The sequence below is a fragment of the Ambystoma mexicanum genome, chromosome 10, assembly GCF_040938575.1.
Source record: "Ambystoma mexicanum isolate Mex_15411 chromosome 10, UKY_AmexF1_1, whole genome shotgun sequence".
Lineage (NCBI taxonomy): Eukaryota > Metazoa > Chordata > Amphibia > Caudata > Ambystomatidae > Ambystoma > Ambystoma mexicanum.
Window position 1 is genome coordinate 924,781,726 of NC_090932.1, and position 25,623 is coordinate 924,807,348.

Genomic DNA, 25,623 nt, shown 5'->3' on the forward strand with positions numbered 1-25,623 from the left:
CCAAAGGAAGGCTGTAGCCATTGACTTAAGTTTAGTGAAGAAGAGTCTTCCCGGCCAGATCGGTATGTTTACAAACAGGTATAGAAGTTTAGGTAGGACTACCATTTTAAGACCCGCTACCCTGCCATGTAATGATATCGGAAGGCGGTCCCATAATAGAAGCTTGGTCTTTAGGGCCTGTAATGTGGCGTCGTGGTTATCAGCGTATAACCTATCCTTACCGTGTGACACAAGTATTCCCAAGTATCTGATGGATTCACTAGACCATTTCAGCCCACCCAATGAGCTAGGGCAGCCGGTTGCCGGTGTGAGAGGGAAGACCTCCGATTTATCCTTATTTATGGAGTAGCCAGAGTATGAAGTGAACGCTTGAATTTCCGCCATCACAGGCTCTAAGTTGTTATTCGGTTCACGGATATACAGTAGTGTGTCGTCCGCGTACAGAGAGATCAGCTGGGTCGCCCCCTTTAGGTTAATGCCCCTCTTGGAATGTCAAAGCCTGACCGCTATGGCCATTGGTTCTATTGTCAGGGCAAATAGTATAGGTGAAAACGGGCAGCCCTGCCTAGTGCCCCGTCCCAGAAGAAACATATCTGAAACTGCCTTGTTGGTTAGGACCCGGGCCCCGGGCTTTGTGCAAAGCAACTTCACGTACCTGACGAAGTTCGGGCCTATCCCAAATGCCTCAAGTACTGCTAGTAAGTAGGCCCAGGACACAGAATCGAAGGCCTTTTCAGCATCCAATGAAACGGCCACAGCATTTCTTCCCGGGTCAGTCTGGGCTATTATGCCAAATAGCCTACGCAGGTTAAGTGCAGTAGATCTAGCGGGGACAAACCCATTCTGATCCGGGTGAACGAGTGTCGGAACTGCCGGTAAAAGCCTGTTGGCCAGCACCTTGGCGAATATTTTGGCATCCGTATTAAGAGATAGCGGTCCATAGGACGACATATCCTGTGGAGGGCGGCGAGATTTAGGGAGAACAGTTATCAACGCCTCTCTCATGGATGTAGGCAATATATTACATTCAAGGGATTCTTCCCAGACCCGCAGCGTTAATGGAACAAACTCAGCGCTGTATTCCTTGTAGAATTCTGCACCCAGGCCGTCTAACCCTGGAGCTTTATTAGAAGTTAAATCTTTAATCGCCTCAGAGATCTCATCTGCAGTGATAGGTTGGTCCAGTGTCAGGCGGGTCTCCTCTTGGAGTTTCGGCATCGACAATGCCGCAAGGTATGCCCTTATCTCAGTAGCTGACTTAGTGTCTCTATTTTTGTACAATTGTTCGTAGAACCCAGCGAACTCCGCATTAATCTCGTTCTCGTTTACCAAAACCGCAGCGTTGGATTTCTGTATGCTGGTAATTTGATTAGTGTGCCTGTCCTGTTTGAGTAGATTAGAGAGTGTCCTACCCGCCTTGTTGCCCTCGCCATATCTCTGGGCTCGGATTGGTGCGGCAATGAACTGCACTTCCCTGGAGGCTAGTTTGTTAAATTCCTGGAGATGTTGTTGTATGTCAGCTAACAAGGCTTTGTCATGGGTGCGAGCATAAGTGTCCTCCAGAACTTTCAGTTTGCCTTCAGTCAGGGCTAGTTCAGCCCGTACTCCCTTAAGAAGACCCACAGATTTGGAAAGTAGTGTACCCCTGACCCAAACCTTGAAGGATTCCCACACAGTGGAGCATTTATCGACTGAGTCGATGTTAATCTCGAGGAACTCAGAAATCTCAGTGTATAGTGCCTCCACCACCCCGGGGTCCCTAAGCAAGCCCCCGGGCATCCTCCATCTCCTGGAGGGTCTAGGGCAATTATGACAAGTGACCTCCAGTGTTATAGGGGCATGGTCAGACATCGTGCGGGCCAGTATTTCACATGCCTGTGTTCCTGCGATCAAGGAGGGGGAGACAAACCAGTAATTGATTCTGGACTCGGAATCATGAACCGATGAATAGTACGTGTATCCCCTCGTAATCGGGTGAAGGACACGCCAGGCATCCTCTAGGGAGAGCTGCGAAAGGATACTTTGCATAGTGAGGGCAGCCCTGGTTGGCGCTCTAATAATCGTGCTGGATCTATCCAGTCCCGGGTCCATAGCAATATTAAAATCAGATTATATTAGGAATATCTATTGCAGAGATCTGTTGGTATACATCCGTAATAAAAGGCAGGGTCAATGTTAGGCCCATATGTGTTGACCAACAATATCTGCTGACCAGCGATCATGCCCCAGACCAGAACATACCTGCCATGAAGGTCCAGGTTATGGCCTTCGAGTCGGAGCCCAAGATTCGGGTGTATGAGTGTAGCGACCCCCCTGGACTGGGATGAGTAGTTGGTACAGAACCTGGACTTGCCCCAGCCAGGCAACAGTAAATCATTATCAGAACCAACAGTATGGGTTTCCTGCAGCATAATAATCTGAGCCCCATGCCTGACCATGTAGTTTCCCACCTTCTTGGCCTTCAAACGATTATTTAGACCCCTTACATTCCATGAAACAAGTTTAACCCTCAAAGCGTGAGCAGAACCTTGCAAAACGATTGTGAGGATAATAACCCAAGACCCTCAGACGTCAAGTCAGGCATAATGGACCATGCTAGTGCTCTCCAGACCACTTGTTTCAACCGTAACTTATAACCATTTTCCAAAAAAACTTTCCAGAAACAAAGACCCATGCAGCTGGGTAACCATCCAACAACAAACCGTGGGGTTCGAAGAAAACAGTCCCCAACTTTCCCCATTCCACCCCGCCCACCACCCTCACCGTCTACCCCAACTCGACAGTGACCAATCCCAAACTTGTGGAATACTCCCAGGGTAGCCATGTTGCCTCACATGACCGTCAACCAGCGCCACCTTACACAGGAGATGGCTGACTGTTATCTCCCATCACAAGGGCCAAAAAGCCACTGAATGCCAAATCATGAAAATATGTGATTCCTACTACGCCGGCTGGGGTCTATTGTTCGGGGCAGGTCGCTCCCCCCTCGGAGGGAGGGGTATAGAAGATTCGATGTAGGATAGTGCTTCAGATGGGTTCTCAAAGTGCGACCTTCCAGCATGTTGGATTCTCATTTTGGCCAGGAACATCAAGGCGTACTTGATCTGCCGTTCTCTAAGGAGTCTCTTTACAGGTTCATATCACCGTCTGCTAGCCTGGACGGAGGCGGAAAAGTCAGGATAGATATGTATACGGTTTCCCTCGTAATGCAATGTGCCAGCCTCTCTAGCCAAACGGAGGATTGTGTCCCTGTCTCTGTAGTTCAGCAGACGAGCAATTATGGTTCGTGGTGGTACCCCCGGCTTGGGTGCCGGGGCAAGGGCACGGTGCGCCCTCTCAACAAGGAAGTGTTCAGACAGTGCCTCAGGCCCAAATAAGGATTTAAACAGTTCTTCCATGTGTTTGTCCATCTGGCCCTTGCCGAAGGATTCGGCCACACCTACAACGCGGACATTGTTTCTTCTGGACCTGGATTCGAGGTCCTCACACTTGCTCTGGAGCTTGCTCATCGTGTCTTTAATATAAGATCTATCACGACTGTGGTGCCCAATAGTATCCTCATTAGCACTTATCCTGCCTTCAGCCTCGGTGACCCGAGCACTCTCCTTATCGATCCTGGCCTTCAGTGAGCCTATGGTAGCTACTATCTCGTCCAGTTTAGTATTGACAGCCAAAAATCCGTTCTGAACTATCGTGGACAGTTTATCCTCCCTGTCCAACACATCCCTCTTGATCTGTTCTTCCTCATCTGGCTGCGTGCAAGTTGCCACAGTTTGGATAGCCGTATTGGTAAATGTGTCCATGGGGCCCTTCTTGCCCCCAGGGGTCTTGGTGGCTCTGTTTGACTTACCAGACTCCCCCATTGTTGTGTCTTCACTGTACGTGTATTGGATCTGGCAACGGATCTCAGTAGGGTCGCGGCCCACCCCACAGGGCGCAGACTCGGTGTCCCAAATGAAAAGAGAGGAGCGTGGGCCCAGCGGTCCACGTATGTCATGTAGCCCGTTCCCAGCCGCGCAGACAAGCGGAGGGGCTCAGAGGGGCAGGTGGTGCAGCAGGGGGGGGCCCACGTCCGAAGGGGGGATTAAGAGCCCGGGGGGTTACGGACCCAGCGGCGCCGGCGGGGTTCCGCACCCGGCAACAGCTTACTTGGTTTGCCGGATTGGCAGCGTCCAGATCAAGCACCAGCGAGAGTCAGATAATACCAGAATCAGGAGAGGTGGTCCAGCAGATGGCGTCGGGTCAAAGCCAGGACCCGGGAAGGGTAGGCCACCCAGCGCTGCAGTGAGTCTCCAGAGCGTCCTCACAGAAGGATACGGAATCCGGCGCCAAGGAGAAAGCCCCGCCCAGCAGCGGCCCGCAGCACCCTGCAGCCTCGACTGTCGATTAAGTTCACCTGGAACCAGGATTCGGCTCGGAAGCGCCGCTCGCGCCGGCGGAACTCCGCGGGGGCAGAGTTCGTAAATGCAGCGCCGCCGAGGGCTCAAATTTTCACAGATGACGCCTGAGCCCGGCCGCAACCGGTACACCAATCTACAGCGATTCTGCCAGCCCAAGGACGGATTTATCAGCGCAAGGATGTGAAGGCGGCGCGGGAGCTTTGGGTCTAAGCGGCCATCTTCTCATTGCGCAACAGCGCCCCCCAGCCCAGCAGATTTTAAGGAGAGAATGGTCCCTTAGCCTCCATCTCCACGACTACTAAGGATTCAAGGTCTTGGTGTATATTACGTGAGACAAAACAATAGTCCAATAGCGGAGTCGGTCGCAGAGTCTTTGGGTCTGTCTGCTTCCAACCTGCTACTGGATTTTCTACTGAGGTGAACTGACGACAAACCTCTAGTCCTTTTTCTACCTCTACTGACCTGGAAACCCAGCATCCACCACTTTAAAAGTTACTTCCTGACGCGGAGTGGCCATGGAGTCGGTCGCAGTGTCTTTGGGTCTTCGGGCTCTGCAGGACTCCTGCAGCCTCCCGCGCTCATACCTGCCCTACCGCGAGTTTATGCATGAGCTCATAGGATTTCTGCAATCAGAGGTGAGCAACAATACAAACTTTCCATCTGGTATTACAACGTATACGTGCACGGCGCCCACTTAAAACACCATTGCTGGACTTTCCCACATTTTTGAACACATGCCTTAATATATCGAGAGTCATTCAGTCACTGTACACAACAGCCATATTCCTTGATACTACCGATTCTTGGTCCTTACTTACTGTGCCTCTCACGTCGCACTGAACCTCCCCATTCGGGTGGACATCCGGAGCACTGTGTGGCCCCTTCGGTCGAGGGATCAGTGAGCAGGGAACGGCACTCCCTGAGAAATCTCGCCGTGCTGTTCCCCGCACCAGATAACTGCTGGCCACTAGCGCCTGTTCGGTCTCGAGACTTTTTGGAGAGATAAATTGAATGAGCCAAGGCTGTGAAATATACACGCCGCTTCCCGCCTCTAACGTATACAAGACTGATCTATTCGCAACGCTTCCTTTGCGCATGTTTGACATAGCTGCCTACCTCCAATGACCTTCTTTGGAAAAGTTCTGATTTATTTACAAATAAGAACCGAAAGCGAGTGGGAAGCTGCGCTGAGAACGCTGCAAAGCACTCATGTTTTGATTTTACAAGCCTTTCCCTCAATGCACACACAGCCCATAAATCTGTTCAATAGATAGACCCGCCCCACGCCAAAATCTACTGGAGCTAAAAACGTTAATTTACTAGCCTACGAAAGACTGTGGGGCTCTTGCACTCTGATCTTACACGCTATCCATATTGTGCAAAGTACTCAAACATTGCTTGCCAAACAGCCAAATCCGAAAGCGATATTTGTATAGTGTGTGGGACGTGGCGCTCTCGCCTCTGATACTTGAACATTTCGTCTTCACTCAACCTGTAATAGCTTGCCGTGAGAGAGCCTGCGGGGCTTTTGCCCTTTGATCTTGCACGTTTGTTCCATTTGTTTAACGTGTGAGAGACTGCGGAGCATCTGCTCTTTGATCTCACACATTTTCTAAAGTAACTTTTCATCCACTACAGACTGCGAAAACCAGGCGATTACTATCACTGAATAGTCAAGTTTTGACATGATAATTGCATAGTGTGCAGGTATCTGCAAGGTAAAGTCATCTGCTATCGGCACCCGAACATTCGGCCATTGCTCCAGCTTGAAAGACCCTGTCGTGCGAGAGCCTGCGGGGCATCTGACCTTTGTTCTCTCACGCTTCTGCCCGATTTATTCAACTACAGCAGATTCTTCACATTATATATCTGTGCCCTTGTATACAATAACTAAACTTCAAGACAACCTTTTATTGCGCGTGAGAAACTGCGGGGCTAGTACCCTTTGATCTCGCTACCAGCCTGCACCTATTGGTAGACATTAGCGTCCCCTGGAAAGCTGGCAACCAAGATCATGTCCTCGAAGTCTCCTAAAATCATGTCTGGCCCCAAGACTAGATTACGCTGTAAACTAGGCTCTTCCCCTGCCTCTAACCAGAACGAACTAAAACAGCTGACCTTGGAACAAACTATATCAAACAAACCTAAGTGTGTGCCATCGAATTACCCCATTCCGGAGGAATTAATTGACCAAGAGCGCCTTCAAATAGACTCTCAACTTCCAAACCATAAGACAAAGGAGCATAATAGAGACCCACATCAACATTCAGAATTTAACACAGATCTGGATCAAGTGCCTTCATGTGCCCAAGACACAAATGTGGATCCACTCCGGCACCCAATACCCTTAACAAAGGAGTGCACCCTCGACACTGAACTAACGTTGATTATTACATCTACTAACAAAGATGATTCCCTAACAACTAGTAACAAAGAGCCTGAGGTGCCCGCAACTTTTTCAGCGAGTAAGAAGGAAGATGTTTCAAAAGCTAGCAATGGAAAAATGAACCAACAGACAGTGTTCACTCAGCAATCAACCCCTAACGATACTGGAAATCCACATAGTAACTTGTCCCTATGCAATTCTTCCCTGCATCGAAATTTGGCACCAGAGACAAACACGGAAGAACCGCCAATTGAGACTACTCAGAAGAACAATATTACCACAGCCAAAAAGACTTCGGATGTCAACGAAAAGGATCCCTCGCCTATAGATATCATCCACCAATCACAGGAATGCTCTAATCAATTTCCACCTACATCCACCCCCGCATGTTCACTATTCCAAAATCCACACCGAACAGCCAAAAAGGAGCAAGCTAGACTTGCAAAACTAAAATGGCTGAGCGCTCATCTTAATATACCACAAACCATAAACAAAGATGATGACCAATCATCTAAAGATAACACCAAAGCTGCTAGACTCTCACTTGATATCTGTCATGACCACTAGGTCCCCCCTCAAAAGAACTTAAGAACTTCCAAAATTTCCTGGGTGGCCGCTTACAATTCCTGGTCTAAGGATAGGTAGGGTTGGGATATGCTACTAGGGCTCTTCCTCATCAACCAACATGGCCGCCTGATGTTACAACTCTAGATTGGGCAAGCGGTCTAGTTTTCTGTCACTCTGGAGTACTTAAGCCCCTCCCCTTTGTTCAGCGGACGCTTACCGGTTCATCCCTCTGACAGGAATTCCTCAGTTCCCTTGTAATTCATAGATACCCTCTCTATAGTGCCATGGTCATTGTTTTCCCGTGCCATTCTGCAACTTCTATTCTGTGAGCTCTATGGGGAGTTGGCGTTTGTCAGTGAGGAGTTGGCGGGAGACGCATTCCTTTTGGCGTTTCGTCTGTGAGGAGTTTTCGAGACACTCATTCCTGTTCTGTCTCCTTTCCACAGCAAGTATCATTTACCTCATTAGCTGTCTCCACTAATTATCTGTTCTTAATGGTGAGTGCTCTGCTTGCATTCATTCTCCAAGGGCAAGTGCATGTTTTCACCGCCTAGTAATTGTATTAGTGTTAGGGAGCTGGGGGGTTTAGTGTGGAGATTTTGTTTCTAGGAACAGAGGTGTTCCGTTTTTTCTGTCACAGTTAGGTACACAAATTCTACACATGAAGGTGCCTTAAAGGTTAAATGTTTGTGCACGTTCAGTTTAGACACATTAGAGAGTTTTTTGCAAGGAATTCATTAGCAATATTATTTCTGGTCGGGAATTGTCAGGAATAGCACTTTTGAGGTAGTTCCAGGAGAACCGGTGAATAATCTTACCTCTCCAGTCACAGTTGTGTTGTTGGAATAGGTTGAATGTTTTTCCACCTCACCATTAGGCATTTTCTCAACACCCTACATTCCATATATGGCTGTCCCCTTGTTTTGTCCACTCATAATCTAGCCCTTCTTCAGAACACGCACCCCTGCGCAGAAGCAGGATGGAGAGCTAACCAAATCACCAACTAAGGTATTGAGCAATACAGTTGCTGGGATTATTTGCCCTATTATATTTTCCCTTCATGAGGACGCATTCCAATTGTTCTCGTGTTGTGATTTGTTTTTCTGTGGTATAGAAAGAGAGTCCAGTTGGGGCAGTGAACAACGGATAACTGCGCACCCTGAGAAGTTTCAGAAAATCACGAAGTGTCCCCGAGGAGTCTAAGGTAAGTGTTACAATATCACAGAAATTGAGTCCAATATGAACAGCGTGGAGAAACGGAAAGCAATATTTGGCAACATCTCACTTAGATGTCCGGAAGCTACCTCCACCCCAGTTAATAAACACTGCCCCTCTATCACGGCGAACGAAAAGAAACTATGAGAAACAACGTTGATTCTACCACAAACTATCCCAACAATAAATTATCCAAAGCAAAGACCAAAAACTGAGGAAAGAGGCCCTCCAAAACATTTTTCATATGACTTTCAAGAATCCTTTTACACACCATTAGCTGACCAAGAAATCCAGAAATCAAGTGCATCAATTCATACCAAGAAAACCCATAATCTGGACCCGCATATTGAGAATCTGACCGCCGATCAACTAAACCAGCCAAGAATTCCAACAACTATGATCGATTTACAAAATATGCTGATAGCAGTTGTATCGCAATCAATGATACCTTTTCTTAAATTACAAGAAGATTCCAAGGATGCTATTCGAGATGAAGCCACACTGTTAGCCCTAATTTACACAAAACAGGTATATATTGAGAAATTTCTAGCAACACTCGAAAAAAGATTGGATTCGGAAGCAGAGCAATCGTTGAGATGGCAACAGAGACTATGTGAAATTGCTAGAGGTGATAGAGAAGAAAAAAATAGTCATGTCTAACGTTATGGCTTGGATGCAACCACCTCAACAGCTACAGCCATTAGACTCGATTGCCACTAGAACGATACCGGACATACAAACAAACTTAGGCTACAAATGCGCAGATAGGAAAGCCACCTCCATCACCAGTTGACTCTTGTTTCGGCCTCTCTACCTGTCAGTGGACCCTTACCCTCAGTGCCACTACAATCACTCGCGTTGTGGGGATATCTTATCTGCATGCCATCTTCTACAGTCTCTAATTCCACCGCAGTGGAATATTGTATCTTAACACTGTTAATACTGCTTGTAGTGATCTTTGCACTAATTCTGTTACCACACATCTGCCGTCCATTGCTTTAGGGGACTTACCCTAACCTCATTCATGTTTCCCCCTTCCTCTAAACAAACGCACTGCATTTGCTTGCTCCATCATCTATGCATGTTCCTGTGTTGCATTCACTGTTTTTTAACTGTTTAAACCCACCTTGATTGCCTACTTCTGCATACCTGTGCCCTGTACACCTGCTCTGACAGTTCCACCCTCCTCTACTTCCTACTCTCACTTGCTTGCATCTCCCCCCTCCTCTTGGGACTTAAACTCTTCCTCGAGTTCTTTCCTCCTTGCACTTACTCCTATCATCTGTTCTTGACCGATGATATCAGCTTGTCTGTCCCCCCCCTCCTACCCTTTGTACTCCTTTCCCCCCCCTGCTTCTAAATTTACCTGATGAATTTGGCTCAGCAGTTGTCTCGTTCCTCCTCACCGCCTCTATCCCTGCCCCCCCCCCTCCCAACCCTCCTCCTCTTGTATTCATCCTGCACTGCGTAAATTGTCGTCAGACATAGTAATGTTACTGCTTGCTTTGTTCTCCTTCTCCATTCCCTCATACCCTACGTGTTTTTTGGCACTTGCACTATCAGAAATGTCGTCAGGCCTGTTATGGTAGTTATTTTTCCACATTCTATATTGCTCAAGGACTTTACTGAATGTACTGTATTTCCCATGTTCCCTCCCTCCTTGAAGCGCTTTGAAACACTTCTGTGTATAGGCGCTATATAAATAAACAATCATATCATATCATACCAATAACAAAAAAAAAAATAACCTGGAAGCATCAAACAGAATGGTTCAAGGGCCTTCCTACGTGCAATAAACCAACCAACAAAACATTTGATCATTCACTCTGTACCCTCTGCGAGGCGACTAAAGAAACCTAATGCCTTACCAGTGGAAATCAACGCTTCAAAACTACTACCTGAACCGCCAAATGGAACTGATCAGAACGTTTCAATCATCACAGATGACTTACTAGATCTTACTACACATACAGACCATCATGAAGAAGATGACAATGAACACATTACACTTAACAAATCTAATCTTATTATCGTGGATGAGTATACAGCAATTACATCTCAAAGCTTGGACCTGACGTACGAGGACATATCAGATGTCTCAATGCTAGATGAAATCTCCACAGCCACAGAATCTACAACTGACGAAGAGCACGTAATGTCTTATTACCATCTAGACAAACTAGAGAACATCGAAACTCCTATTTGGGGAGTCAACATGAAATGACGTACATGCCTGTTCACGACCGGACAGCCCGATCCAACCAAAAGTTAACAATACAAGATGACCTACAAAATCACAACCAGATTAGATATCCAGATATCATTAACCCAATCTTAGATCGAACTCAATATATATTACAGATAGGAAATCAGACAATTGAAAACAGACTGATATTGAATCGCACTAATATGCTTCTTCTATTAAACGCTATACCTGAACTCAAAATGATCTCAACGTGAGATACTAAATTAATAACCTTCCAAGATCACACCCAACTGGATAGAGTCTTAATCGAGCTATGGGATCGTGCGACACTCGAAAAAATACTAGCACAAACTGAAGCCCTAGCAACCTTGGGCTTCAGCTGCAATCCAGCATCGATAGAAACAACATTCGATGCACCAAGAAAGTGGAATAACTATACAAACCTTTTTCCAAGTAAGAACCTAGAGAGTGAACGGCCGTTACATACAAGATACGACCCCAACTATAGGGTCCCTGGCCATCAAGAACCGCAACCATTGACATCAAAAGATTCCTTCTATCAAGGAAACGAGAACCACCCGTTCTATCGCGACTATACTGAAGACTGATATTACCCAAGATCTATCATCTGTATCGTAACCACCAACCACAAACGACTCTCACTGGTCATTATGTAGCTGGAACACAAGGGGTAACGCTCACCTATTTAATCAGACAGCCACGGAATTCAAACTAACAACTATAGTATGCCTGCAAGTAACATGGCTAACCAAATTACCCAGCTGCGACGGCTTCATTACTTTCCTCAATCCAGCAATAAAAGGCACCCTAGGAAGACCAGCATCAGGACTTTTAACATTAATTCAAATCCTACCACAATGGACAATTGTATCTAGTAATAACATCAATCCATGGATACAAAATACTATTGTTCAAATACAAGAATCCACTCCCAACAGCCATAAGCGATTAATATCCATTCTGAACCTATACTGGAATCCCGCAACACTAAACGACAGCAAATTTCTGGACGATGTTTTCTTAACTATAGATCAAACACTTCTAGAGCATCATCACGTGGAATTCATTATTTGCAGTGATTTAAATATACATCTATATAATAAACTCGGCCAACGGATGGAGTATGTGGAACTGTCTACACGTGCAAATAAATGGCACAAAGCAACCCACTCATAACCTTAAACAAGTCTATCATCCAAATGATGGGATAGGCAAAACCATACCTACATGGGGCAGCGGCAAGGCAACAGCAACAATAGACTATGTATATTTGTCAACACACCTATTTGATTCCATCACAGAGACAGTACATCAACAAGAAGTGATCATAACCAAATTATTAACGGCTTTAGACTTGCACAACTAAAAAAGATTTATTTCCATACTCGGACAGAAGTCACTGGCAATAATCGTAATTTGCGATTAACTGAGGAACAATTAAGAGACCTCACAAAGCAAATCCAACTAACTTCAACGCCAGATATTGACAAACTCAATTATGATGCCTTCTTGATTCCTTTCTTAAAGGCAAGGAAGAATCCAATGAAATCACATAACTACCACTATAACACGCAAATCGTTCAGAAAAAAGAGATGCGCAAAGATTTTCGCAAATTAAAACCAGTAAATGGAACTTCAATCTTCTCACAGAAGAAAAAAATAAAACAAAGGTACACAAATTGGAGGAAGTCGTGTCACGCAATATTACTACAAAATGACGCAGAAACCATGTTGAAGACTTATAAGAACCACAATCCAAGACATCTGTGGAATCTTCTGAACAATGACCGTAATCAACAGCTTCTGGTAACAAACGTGACTATGCAAAAGTGGACAGATCATTTTACAAACATCTACAACGATTCTGTTACCACTCTGCCTCCAATTTCACAGACCGCGAATAACTCTTGGAAATTCGTTTACGACAAGGAAAACCTGATCCAGATCTTTGGCAAACTGAACACCTCACGTGCCCCGATGCCCTGACGGCATATCAAATGCATTCTTAAAACAAAATACGGACCTGTGGATTCTCTTCATGATACAACTTATTGAAACAATCAACAAACAAAATACAATCCCACCGTCGTGGAGAACAGCGATAATTGTCCCTATATACAAACAAGGACCAAGAGATAATCCCCAGAATTTTCGGACGATTGCATTATTAGATCCACTAGGCAAGATTTTCGCTGCACTACTCCTCAAAAAACTCAAAAGAATGGGCCAGGAACACAAACCGATTTGCAGTGAGACAGACGGGATTTACTTCAAATGTAGGAACAAACGTAAATCTGCTAATAATGAATTTGATCAAGAATGAAGCAATAGAAAAGAAAACTCAGATATACGCTGCTTTCTTAGACCTACATATGGCATTCAAGTCTATCTCAAGAACACGATTATGGGAAAAACTATCAGCTTGGATTTGTCCAAAAGAGATCTTAGAGCCAATAAAATTATTATATTCCAACACCGCAATTTCTGTAAGACTCACGAAGAATGGCACAACTACTCCTTTGATAGCGACAATGAAAGGATTAAAGCAGGGCTGCCCTCTTGTAGCCACTTTATATAACCTATACACAGCACACTGCGAAGACCATTTAAAAGATACGACTTTGAATCCGCCAAATCTGAATTCTGTTCCAATTCCAGCACTAGTCTATGCAGACATCATCATCCTGCTAGATAAAACCATTTCAGGATTACAACAGAGTTTACACCTTATGGGAACCTACATGAAGATAAACAAACTAAAGATCAACACCACAAAGACCAAAGTCATGGCCTTAGTAAAACTCCCATTTAAGAAACAACCAGTACTAAAACTCTCTATTGATAACATCTCTCTAGAAGTCCCAACCTTCAAATACCTTGGGATCACGTTAAACCAGTCCAAAACAGAAAAGCAATGGTTTGATACTGTGGAAACGAAAACTCAATCACTAGCCAGACAGGGATGCCTTTTACACCGAAAATATGGTAAATTTTCATTTAAACCAATTATAACATTCTATAGGCAGAAAGTAATCCCTGTAATTACATATGGCAGTGATGCAATGATCCACACACTACCTAAAAATTGGCCGAAATTTGAAGCAATTTTCTGGAGGAAGATCCTAAGATTACCAGATTCATAACCAATGCCGAGAATTCGTTATGAAGTCGCGACACAATCCCTATCCTCCATAGTGATATGGAAGCATCTAGATTTCCTAAGGAAACTGGTGATAAAGGACAAAATACCAGCCATGGAAATTCTGAAAAATAACCCAATCGCTTCGTATAATACATGCCTACGGAAATGGAAAACAATTATTTCAACAATTAAAAGATGAAGACATATCACTTGAAACTCTCTTGAACAGACCTCAATATGCAAAGCGTAAACTGGCAAGCAACGATTGGATTAGAACCTGCCAAATGAAAACCCTGTATTCAAGAAATCTCCAAAGCCATCTAGATGTTTGAGCGTTAAACGAAACTCCAAGATACATGGAACTATTTCCTGACGACAAGATCCACACAGTGTATATAGCGATCAGTCTGAACAATCTGCCGACAAGAGTTAAGCTTGCAATGGTGGGACAAATCCCGAAAACCGACAGACATTGCCGCTTTTGTAAAGCTAGAGAAGAACCAGAGACATTACATTTAGTAATGATCTGTCATGAATTGATGCATGAGAGAATGATTTTTGGCAAATTCTTTAACATATTAACTCAACAGATGGACAAAGAACTGCGATGGGCACTATTATTGAATGGACATGAAAACAAAATCATTTTCACGATAGTGCAGTTCTTACAACATATTTTAGGACTAGATGCTGGAAACCAACCAAACCGAAGCAAAGACCATGACGAATATCACTTTACTTGCCTCACAATGACAAAAGAAATCCTTTGTATTTACTTGTGTTATACTTTTTCTCTTTTCTCTCTACTTTTTCCTTATGAATTTTTACCCGCTCGAATTGTAATGTCTTAAAAATGAAAAAACGAAATCATTTAAACAATTTTTTTAAAAAATAGTCCAATATTGCTATATTTTGCTCCCGTGCCCCACGTAGCCTTGTCTGGTATTTCCCCTATAATGTTATTTAACATTAAGTCCCTTGATCGCATTTCTTGTAGCCATACCTTTGATCTTAACTATGAGGGTTCCAATACAGATTGATAAATACGGTCACTAGAGGCCTGTTCAAAACATCATAAGACCATTTTACTATTAGAGCTTGGAGCCAAGGGCTAGGTAAAATATGCCTCAAGATTTCCAAAGATGGGGATTGTTTAATAAGAATCAGCAGTCCATTATAGGCTGGAATTAAAAAAAGCGGTATCATTTTCACACAAGGGAGATTCACACAGGCAGGTTTCTTGAAAAAGTAAGGTATCAAATTCGACCAATCGAAAGAGTTTCATTCATTAAATGAAGAAAGCCCCACGTATTCCATGATCCAGTAAGGGAGAGATTCTTCCCGTTACTCAGTGCGCTAATGGTTATTAGAAGTGCTCCGGGCCGAATGGATCCATGACCAGTCTTTCTCCATTGATGGTAGCTCTGCATAGGAGATGTCATTCAACTATTCGTGCAGCCTTGGACATCCTAGAAAAAGTAATTTTCAGTGGCACGTCTGGTTTGATCGACACCATTTCAGTTTTGGTCAAAGTTAGAGGTGAGTTCCCCGTCTCTGGATTTTCTGCTTGCTGAGTCGTTGTATGCAACGGGCAGAGAATTTTGGGCCCCCCAAAGTTTACCTTCGGTTTGAGCGAGCAATCAGTGCCAGATATTTTTTGAGGTTCGACTTAAGTAAGCTTAAATTTCAATGACCAAAGTGAGGGTCCTGCAGACCATATAATTTTCCTGATAGATTCAGATCTTACATGGTCTGATCTCGCCTCTTCAATAAATTCCACAACAAGGATATCTCTTGACTTTATGGAACGAAGGGTAGGAAAATGGTGAAATAGAATCATTATATTGGATCCGTTAATATCAGACCGTCGTTAACAGGATCAAAGTGCTCTAGTAAGAGCACAAGGGGCTCGACTTAACCTCTGCCCCCTTGTCAATTAATCATTAACCTCTGCCCCCTTGTCAATTAATCGTTCCCCACTCAAGACCTACTGGCATTGGCTGGGAAAAGGATGATTAATGCCAGTCACCTTGCTCTTTTCCACCAACTGCCGATGCTCCGCTAGAGTCGGATAATTCCCCTCATCTGAACGACACATGAAGGACCGTTTTTTGACTTTAGAATTGGACGGAGGGATAAAGATCAAGGCAGACTCCTTAGTAACCTCCAAAATTCGAGCCTCCAACTGGGCCTCTTTCCTGGCCATTGTCTCTTCAGATGATTCAATTGAATACTTTGAGTATTCCACAGAGCAGATCGATTGGCTATCAGCAGGATCCAAGATGCTGACGTCTCATCCACCTGTGGCGTCATGACGCCATCACTGCTTTGGGCATTGGCAAAGAGAATAGGGGCAATACCTTCCTTTACAGCCTCCCTCCTCATTGTGCAATGAGAGTCTGCCGAAGGCTGCAGCCCTTTTAAATTGCGTATGAAGGCTCGGGGGGCCTTTGTTTTAGTCTTCTTTTTTTGGGGCAGATTTTTAGGTTTCTTCGACTGGCTTGGCAAAGCAGTTTTATTTGGCTTCTGCTTTTTTCCAAATATTGAAAAATTAGAATCATATTGATCCGTGGTCGTGGGCAGCGACACTGATAACTTATCAGGAGCAGTCCAGCTCAAGCCTTGAGGGACCTCCGCTACGCTATCCATTGTGATGTTATCCTGAGAAGGAATAGCCGCCAAAACGGCTGTTCTGTTATTACTCTGCTTCAGTCAATGCCCTCCCCATGCTCTCTAGATGGTGCCTCTGTGATCAGAATGGGTTGATTATTAGGGAACAAAATTTCAAGATCTTGAGTACTGTTTCAATTGTTTGATGACCCTTTCCCTTGTAATACTGGGGGCTGGTGGATGTCTGAGCCCACCGGTCTACTCCGGGGCATAATGACCCGATCGCAGGGATGGTCAAAGACACTTCTCTCCAGTGGCCAACCTATGTTTGATCCATTTTTGGGAGTCCACAATTGATTCCATCTTTGCTCGCCTATCCGTCAGATCACCACTAGCCATGTCACATAATCTGTTTTGCCACTTGTTGGATTGTTCGGCTTTATAATCCAGCCTAGCTTGGATTTTAGTGGAAGGTGTCTCTAGGTAGATCAGTTTAGAATGGACCATCGCCAACAAGGTTGCTTGATCCTTGAAGTCCTCGTTAATGGCTTCATAAAGCTTGACAAAGGGAGCAAGGGAGATGGACAAGGCTGACATAATCAGCGATTGAATTTGTTGCATCAAAGGGTTCACTCTGAGAACTTTGAGGATGATTAAGTGGAGAAAAAGCAGAGTCATTAAGAATAGATCCACTTGAATCGGTGAAGAATCTTGTGAGATAGCGGATATTAAGTGAGAACATCTGATGTTGGGGATGCAGGCAAGTTTGTTTCAATGGCAGACAAGTTACCCCTATCAGCCACTCATATAGCCACTCCTAGAATGTGTTCTGCCACACTGTCATCAAGGGCATTTAAGTTAACCCTATGAGTCACTCCTGCGGCCACTCCTACAGTTGCGGCTCCCATGCTGTCATCAAGGGCATTTGGGGCCAACTGGCCCAGTAATTCCAAAGAATGCCCTTGTAATGGGATTATTAGATTTTGAATTCCCACCGGGTGATTGGAGAGACAAGATCTTCCAACAGAGTTGTCATTAGGTGTGGAGGTTGACTCCTGCAATAGTGAGCGCGTCGCAGCAGAGAAAATCGGGTGGTAGCGTTCCCATACAAGGAACGAGGTTGTCCCCCACACAAGGAACATCCGAATTACTCAGCCTCCCCAATTATGCCATCCTGAACCCAGAGCGCTCTCTCAGACATCAACGATGGATTCACATCCGAAACAGGGTCACTCAGGCAACCTGATCGGGAGGTCAACGTTGAAAATTCCCTGCCTGGGACAGAATTCAGCAGTGTTTCACAAAAGACTGGATTCCACCTTCCGCACCTGGCATCTCCTCATCGGTCACATCAAGCCTTGACACAGGCGGCTGGGAAGCCGAAGGTGGGCATGTTATAGCCGGTCAGATAGCACAGAGAGTAGAGCGCACACTTTGACATCTGTGCAGAGCCTGCCAACGCAGAAATGAATCCCAGCAGGGCCAAACTCAGCCTTACATCCTTCCGAGGTCGATAAATGAGCACTGCACACCGTGGGTAATAATAAGCATCGCTCAGATACCTGAGGGTTCATAGCGCTATATAAATGCTAAATCATTATTATTATAGGATCCCCCAATAGGGACAGGTCGCAGTGAACCATGGATGGTGGGAGTTTGGGAGCTGCCACCTTCCTCAAAGAGGAGGAGGAGGAGGAGGAGGAGGAGGAGGAGGAGGAGGACGACGCGACAATCTCGTTGAAGGGAGTCCCTAGGGGATGGGGAGTCTCAAATTGAGTAAGGGTGTGGAACCATGTTCTTCCGCGTGGCATTTCTCACTCCGACCCCATCGGATCCACATCACTGGACTTTCCTACAAGCAGCCGATGTTGGGGTACTGGGTTGCCATCGCCTGTCGTTTACTGCGGTCCCCTGCGACTCAGCTGACTCTGCTGACTGCTGTGCTCTGCGCTACGTTGGGGGTTTTAACACCTCCTCTTCTCAATAGACAGCGAAAGCAGACTGTCTTGGCAGCAGTACATCAGCAGCACAAGCACAGGCACAATACACAGCGGTCAACTGCGACTCAGATGTGTAATGTTGTACTGCTATGCATTTGTTATTCATGCGCATGTGAATCCATGCCAGACCCCATGCTGGAGAAGGAACAAGTTACTTACCTGTAACTATTGTTTTCCAGCATGGGTCTGGCATGGATTCACATTTGAACCCTTCCTCCGACCCCTCTGCGGCGCTACTTGGCCCTACTGCCACTTTACGTGCTTAAGAAATCTGAAGGTGGGGGCCAGAGGAGGGGCTTAGGGAGAGCACTGTCATTGGATGGGGGCAGTATGATCCACAGTTTTAAAGTGAAGTAAAACAGTTTTTTCTTTTACCGAGGATTCTTAGCCTGACTGGGAATATTCATGAGCATGTGAATCCATGCCAGACTCGTGCTGGAGAACAGTAGTTACAGGTAAGTAACTTGTTCCTTCTGAACACCCGTGAGGAACTCATTCTACTTGATCTCTCCTCTGCATTTGATACGGTCAACCACTTCATCCTTATAAAGCGACTGCATGATACCGTAGGTATCTCGAAGCGAGCATTGGACTGGCTGACTTCCTTCCTCAGTGACCGGCCGTCCCAGGTTATTCTGGGTTCTTTTTCCTCCCCCACCTCTATGTCCACCTGCAGCGTCCCCCGGGGCTCTAACCTTTTCCCCCTGGCGGTTTAGCAACCATCTTGCTCCGCCTGCACATCTCATTTCCACCTTCTCTCCAAACATTGTGTTATGCAGACGACAAAGAACTCTTCTTCATATCTCCCTCTGTTCCTCTTCTTACGTCCTCAATCATTCCGGACTGCCCATCTACCATCCAGTCCTGGTGTACTTCGAATGATCTCTACCTCAACGGTGCAAGACTGAGATCCTGCATATCAGGACTACTGCTTCCTCATTCTGTCCCTCACTCTGGCCATCTTCTATGGGCTCTCCCCTTCTCCTTCATCTGATGCCAGAAACCTTGGAGTCATCTTCGACTCCTTTCCTTCATCCCTCACATTCATGACCTTGCCAAGAAGTCCCACTTTTACCTTCACCACCTCAAAGGAATTCTTCCTTTCCCCATCTTCCACCAGAAGCTCAATGTCTCTAGAGCTATGGTTCTCTCTAGGCTAGACTACTGCAATAGCCTTTTCCTTAATCTACCCTCTTCTCTATGACCTATCCAGCTAATCCAGAATAGGGCTGCAATAACTATCCTTGGCCTCAAGCCCAGGGGCTGCATCTCTCCAGCCCTAAAAACTCGCCACTGGCTCCCGGCTGCTGCAAGGATCAAATTAAAATCCCTCTGCATCATCCACAAGGCTGCCTGGGCTTGGGACCACGCTACCTACAACTTGTTCTCTCTGAGTACTTGCCCTCCAGATTTTTATGTTCGTCCTGGACAAACTCTGTGTTAAGCGCTTCATCTCTTAAATTGGCAAGCTCTGTCCGATGGAATAGCCTCCCCCTTCCTCTGGAATAGCCTCCCCCTTCCTCTTCGTCCTGAGCCGGATCTCCTCCAATTCCGGAAGTTCCTCAAAACATTTGTTTTCGCCGCCTCCTCTTCCTCCTTCCCTTCCTCCCGCCTCTGTTAAATCCCACAGTTGCTGAGATTGGTGACCAGGGCCCTTATGTGTCCTCCCGGGTCCTGGTTGTCGACGCCCAATCGCCTACAGCCTCCACCTCTCCCAGTGCTTTGCCTTGACGCCCACTGGCCTATGTCACTGCAAGCCTGCACTTATTTATTTTGGAGGCTGACCACTCCACCTATGCACTTACAGCTGCTCACTCCCCTCTTGATCTCTTGATACCCTAGCACCCCCCGCCCCCAATTCCCTCATCTCCTTCTGCATTTGCGCATTCTGAATGCTCACAAGGACTGGTGGATCCGCCTCTTCATTCCCATGTCCGCGAACTGTTGCCCTGTGGGCACTTTGAAAAACAATTTACTTGTTGTATAAGTGCCTTACAAATGCAATATAAAATAAAAATAAATCTGTTCAATATTATGTTTTCCTTTTCAGCGCAAATGGTCTTTTCAACTCAAAATTTAAAGCTGAATGAATGCTGCTTGCTACTGTCCTGATCTTTGCTTCCCGAAGAGGTGTGGTTCTGATTTCCTGTTTTTGTAGCAACAAATATGTAATTGAGCTGCTTCAGACCCATCCATAATGAAATAAAAGAATAACAATAGCCATGTGACCTTGGAAAAGAGTTGCACCCATTCACATTTCCTGTTTTGTTTCTGAGGCAATTACAGACTGTTAAATGCTAGCCAGCACAGAGTTCTAGTTGTACTCTTCTGTGAATCCAGAATGTTGTTTATTTATTTGATAAAGTGCACCAAACCCTCAGGTAGCTGGGCGCAGCATTACATGTATACTTAAAGCTTAGTTGCAGAGTAAATAGAGTAAATACGTACATACAAGAAAATGGAGAAATACAAATAATTACTGTAACATAGATAGCAAGGGACTAGAGGTCACATGTCGAGATAGTGTAGTTACAGTTGACTGGCGCAATAGTAGTAGATAAATTGAGAGCAGAGAAGCCCGACAGGCATTAGGTAGCAAATACGGTCGTAGTCTAGGCTAAGGAGTTGATTGCAGCAAGTTAGGAGTCATTGGAGCGTATCCAATGTGTTCTGCATATATTTCTAATGTGCATATATTGCTGTTTGCAGAATCTGCCTTTTCATACTTGGAAAGGTAGTGCAGCTATTACCAATGCTTAATGTATTATGCCTAAACTTGTAACATTTTTATTAAAGAAGAGCACACACACACACACAAAGACAGCCTATACACATTTGTTTGTACTTGTGTATTCATTGTTGAATCATTTTTGCCATGGATTTGCACCTGTGATCCACAAAAAACAAATTGTTTTCCTTCCTCCTTTTCCTTCATGCTGTTTCGAAGTCCCTCAGAAGGGAATGGTCTGAGTTTTCTGCGCAGGAGTCGAAAGGAATTCAGTTGTAGGGCATGCCTGGTGTTCCCTGTCTCGTATGCTCAAGACTCAAATGAATAGTTTTTTCTCTCTGGATGCATGGTAGAGGAATACTATGCAGCTACGGTTAGCCTCACAGTAGGTGGTCGTTTACATTGCTTGGCTTAACTTATTTATATATACGGCTAATACCCTATTGGCACAGTTTGTAATGCTGTTATCACAAAAGAGGGTGCAAACACCTGGTCAGTACGCAAAGCAACACACTCCACATTCATGCAAAGTTGGAGGAAGAAAGAAATAGCTTACTACTGATGCTACCCCTGTCTGCTGGCAAGGGCAGAACTGGAGGACACAGGATAAGGGGATTGTCTTGACTAATCCTGCCTAGCGAAAGACTAAACCTAGTCTGCATTGATGTGCTGCTTATCTAAAAGTGGATAGAATAAGAAGTGGTAGGAATTTATTTCTCATAATTTTTGTTTTACTCCTAAACCACTTTTCAAATATTCTGGAGGTTCAATGTTCTCTATCATTTCATTCTCTCCTTCTTTGCAGCATATGTGCATCAATCTTACATACAAGAGGTGATGGAAGGTCTGCCGGGCTATTTATGGTAAAACCTAATTTATTCACCCATAGTCCGGAGGGCCTTTTAATCCAAAAAAACTAAAGTTAAAACAAGTGCATAGAGACTACATCTGATCCAATTTGGACACTTAGTATCCTATTGGTCCAAGAGCGATAGGTTCAAACTGTGTCCTTCGGCAAGTTCCCTACTACCCTCACTTCAGTTTCTACCAGTTTTAGTGGTAATATTTCCTTGTAACCACTTTCTACAGGATAGTCTTCGTATTTAATAAAAGGGTAATATACTCCCTAGCCTCTTGTTTTAATGCGCATGTGCAATATTTTCTACCACACCGCAAATCTATAGTGTTGATGGAGACTGCAATCGAGGCCCTGAGCTTCTATCTCATGGTGGATCAAAGGGCTCAAGATCGATATTCTTGCAAGCATTTCATCCTGTGGCCTGTGGCTCTTTAAGTGAGCTGCTTATCTGCGTAGTCTAGAGTCCTATAAACTCGTTTCTGTCTGCCGTACATGCACTTCCCTGGTGATACCAATGACAAATCTGGACAATTTGTCTTTTCTCCACAGAGGGAAGCCACCACCTATAATGATAGGGAGGTGAGCCTGCTTTGCAAGACCCTGCCCATGGGTCTGAGCAAGTGGGACCTCACTGGGAGGGACTCCCATCTAAGGTACAAGGACTCCCAGACCAAAGAGGACCTCCTTGAAAGGACTACGTTGTCTGCATACATGGGACTGGAAAGAACTGAAACCCCTATTGGCTTCCGTTAATGCTGACTGTTAACAGAGGGCCGCCACAGAGGAAGGAGGACACCTTTTCTGGCCATGCTGACGTTTGTGCACAGAATAGGAATTGTGCGTGGAGATAGAGACTGGGGAAGATATGCGTTACTCCTACGCTGGGAGAAGAATCCTAGGTCAGCGGAGGCGAGCCTCTATGAAGAGCCAGTGGAAGCGAAGCCTGCTAGCTGGAGGCTACGAAGCAGATATGCTGACCCAGAGGGAAGCTCAGAGCAAGGAAAGAGATGAGACGGAAGACAAAACCTCCTCCTTGATGGCGCAACCACGAAAGCTAGGTGGTGAGCCAGATGCCCAGCAACTCGAGCAGAAACCAGCAAGGAACCAGTCTCCAGTATCCACATGGGGAGAGTACTGGTCCAGGTGGGGTTGATCACCAACGTTTAGGCAAATGCTCCCACTGTGAATGCCAGCGAAGGCAACAAGCTGTGGGGTCAAAGGGTGCCGCAACCATTCCTGGTACGAAACACTAGACAACTGAAACTAGCACAAGACCCACGTAACCTGGAATGAGAGTGTTGCGAACTTCGTGTGTCAAGGCTGGAGAAAGCCTCGGGAGTGTGAAAGCCTGAATATGCATGGAGCGGCATGCAACTCTCCCATTTGCCCCCCCCCTCCACCACCCCAATGTAAAGAGAGTGAGATCAACACAAGCAATATCTTTGGAGGTTGGGGAAGCCAAGTTCAGTATCAGAAAATGAGACTTTTATATAGACACATATCTTGTGGAATACGTAAGATTTGTATCCCTGCTGGGGAAGCCTTGTCCGCTATCGCAAAGGGAGAGATTCATATTGTCACACGTCTTGTGGCCCAGAGAGTCAAAGGAATACCTGTTGTATCCAGGTTGTGGGAGCCAAGAAAAATATATAAAAAGGGGTTTAAATTAAGAGTTATCAAACCTATTACAAAGCACAGGACTTTGGTGGGGAGTGCCAGTGACGCAAGAGGTGAAATAAAGAAGAATATATGAAAAAGTAATCCTGAAGGGATATTGTTATCACTGGTAAAGGCTACATGGATTCTGGCGGAATTTAGCCAGTGGAAAATAACGAATGGGATAAAAGGAAGAAGAATTGTCTTTTGGTTCCGCAAAGAGGGGGAGAATAAGAACTGTATACAAGATACTCCTATTTTAAATGACAGACTGGATATTGTGTAGGTCTATCCTTAGAAAAATGTGAGACTGAAACGAGTGCTCCAAGAACTGGGCCAGTCCAACACATGCCAAGGTTGTTCTGCAAGCCTCTTTTTAGATTGGGTTTTTGAAGGAGCTAGGGCTAGGTCCAGTTAGGAACTTAGGAATTTGGACTCAGTACTCTTTATTTTGGACTACGACGAACACCCTTAGTTTTTGTTTTAGAAGGCAGGCAATCCCCCTCATAGTGATGGGGCAGTTAGGCATTTTCCTTTTTATTGTGATTGTCTGAGCCCTCCTTCTGGTCCGCCACATGCCCTTTTGGGCCAAGTCTTGTATTGATCCTGAGGGGTAGTTACACTTTTGTCACGGTTAAGAGAGTCTCTATTACAGACTGGACCCTCTACTGGGATTTTCCCTGCAGGTCCATGGTCTTTCTGAATGCTTTGTTGAATGTGCTGATAAAGCTACTTGCTGTTTGTTATATAGCCCATGTGGGGAAGGGTTCTGGCTGTTCTGCGGCTGTGATTAACCTACGTTGAGCAGGACCCATGTTGCACTTTGAGCCACACGCCCCCTGAAAGTAAGAGCTGCATGCCCTTGCGGTGAAGCACGTGTGGGTACGGGTGCTGGCTATCCTGTGGCTGTTGTGTGGACAGTGTGCATTACATCAGGAGTCGGCCGGGGAGTGTAATCGCCCTTCTGATTCCGTGGCAATTTGAAGCCACAAAACGTGCTGCTCATCTTTTATCTGGCAAGTGTAAGGGAGTTACTGTGATTGTAGGCTGGTCTGTAATAGCTGGAGACCTGATTGGCAGTACCATTTTTAATTTGGCAACAAAAGGGCGAGCAGCGCTCGATACTGCAGGTGTTCATTGTGCTAATTGCCTTTTAAAGTAGAAATATTGTTTTGTCCGCAATATGGGCTGTGTAGCTCTTCCCGTTAAGTGTGTCTCTAGAGCTTGTTGAGCTATTCGGAGCATTCGAAGAGTGTGTTGAGTACTTTTCACAACATGCTCTTGTTCTTTCTCCCAGACCACTCCCTCTAGCCTAGCCTGATGACTCTTCTGAGCTCTTCCCCAGACTATTGAGTGTTCAATGAGTACCCCTCTGTGGGGGGCATAGGAGGTGGGACGATCAAGGGGAGATCTAATGTAAGTTTGACGGGGGGGGCGTGGTCTGAAAGGGATTTCGGCAGGATGGACATCTCTCGCACAGCAGGAATGAGGGAGTCCGGGACCAGGAACATGTCTAGCCTAGAGAGTCCTTTATGTAGAGCTGAAAAAAGGTAGAATGTCTCTCCCCCAGGTTGAAGAATCGCCAAGCCTCTATAAGGGAGTGGTCTCTTAATAATGTTGTCAAAGCGTAAGGGTACAACCAATATGAGCAAGGATGTTTCAGGGTCTGTTCCCGGTCCCTCTAAGACCCAGGTTGAAACGATCGTGCGTGAGATTCTGGCTGAAATCAAAGCCCTTAAAGCAATAGATTTTGGTGGCATACTTGAGAATCTGGCTAGAGAAGTCAAGGAGCTGATAGACAAGATCATTTTGTTGGAGGACAATGCAGTACAT

General features: G+C 45.4%; 1 protein-coding gene across 6 annotated transcripts in view; it reads left to right on the forward strand.

The window, feature by feature from the left end:
* The window catches only part of GNB4 (G protein subunit beta 4), a 1,465,460-nt gene that overhangs the window by 836,947 nt on the left and 602,890 nt on the right, over positions 1-25,623 (forward strand). For 2 of the 6 annotated variants that reach the window (XM_069618683.1, XM_069618685.1), the window contains one exon: positions 8,468-8,557. The exons of the other annotated variants lie outside the window; for them this stretch is intronic. The gene's annotated coding sequence lies outside the window, so the exon portion shown is untranslated. The remainder of the gene's footprint in view (positions 1-8,467; positions 8,558-25,623) is intronic. 6 annotated transcript variants of the gene reach the window in all.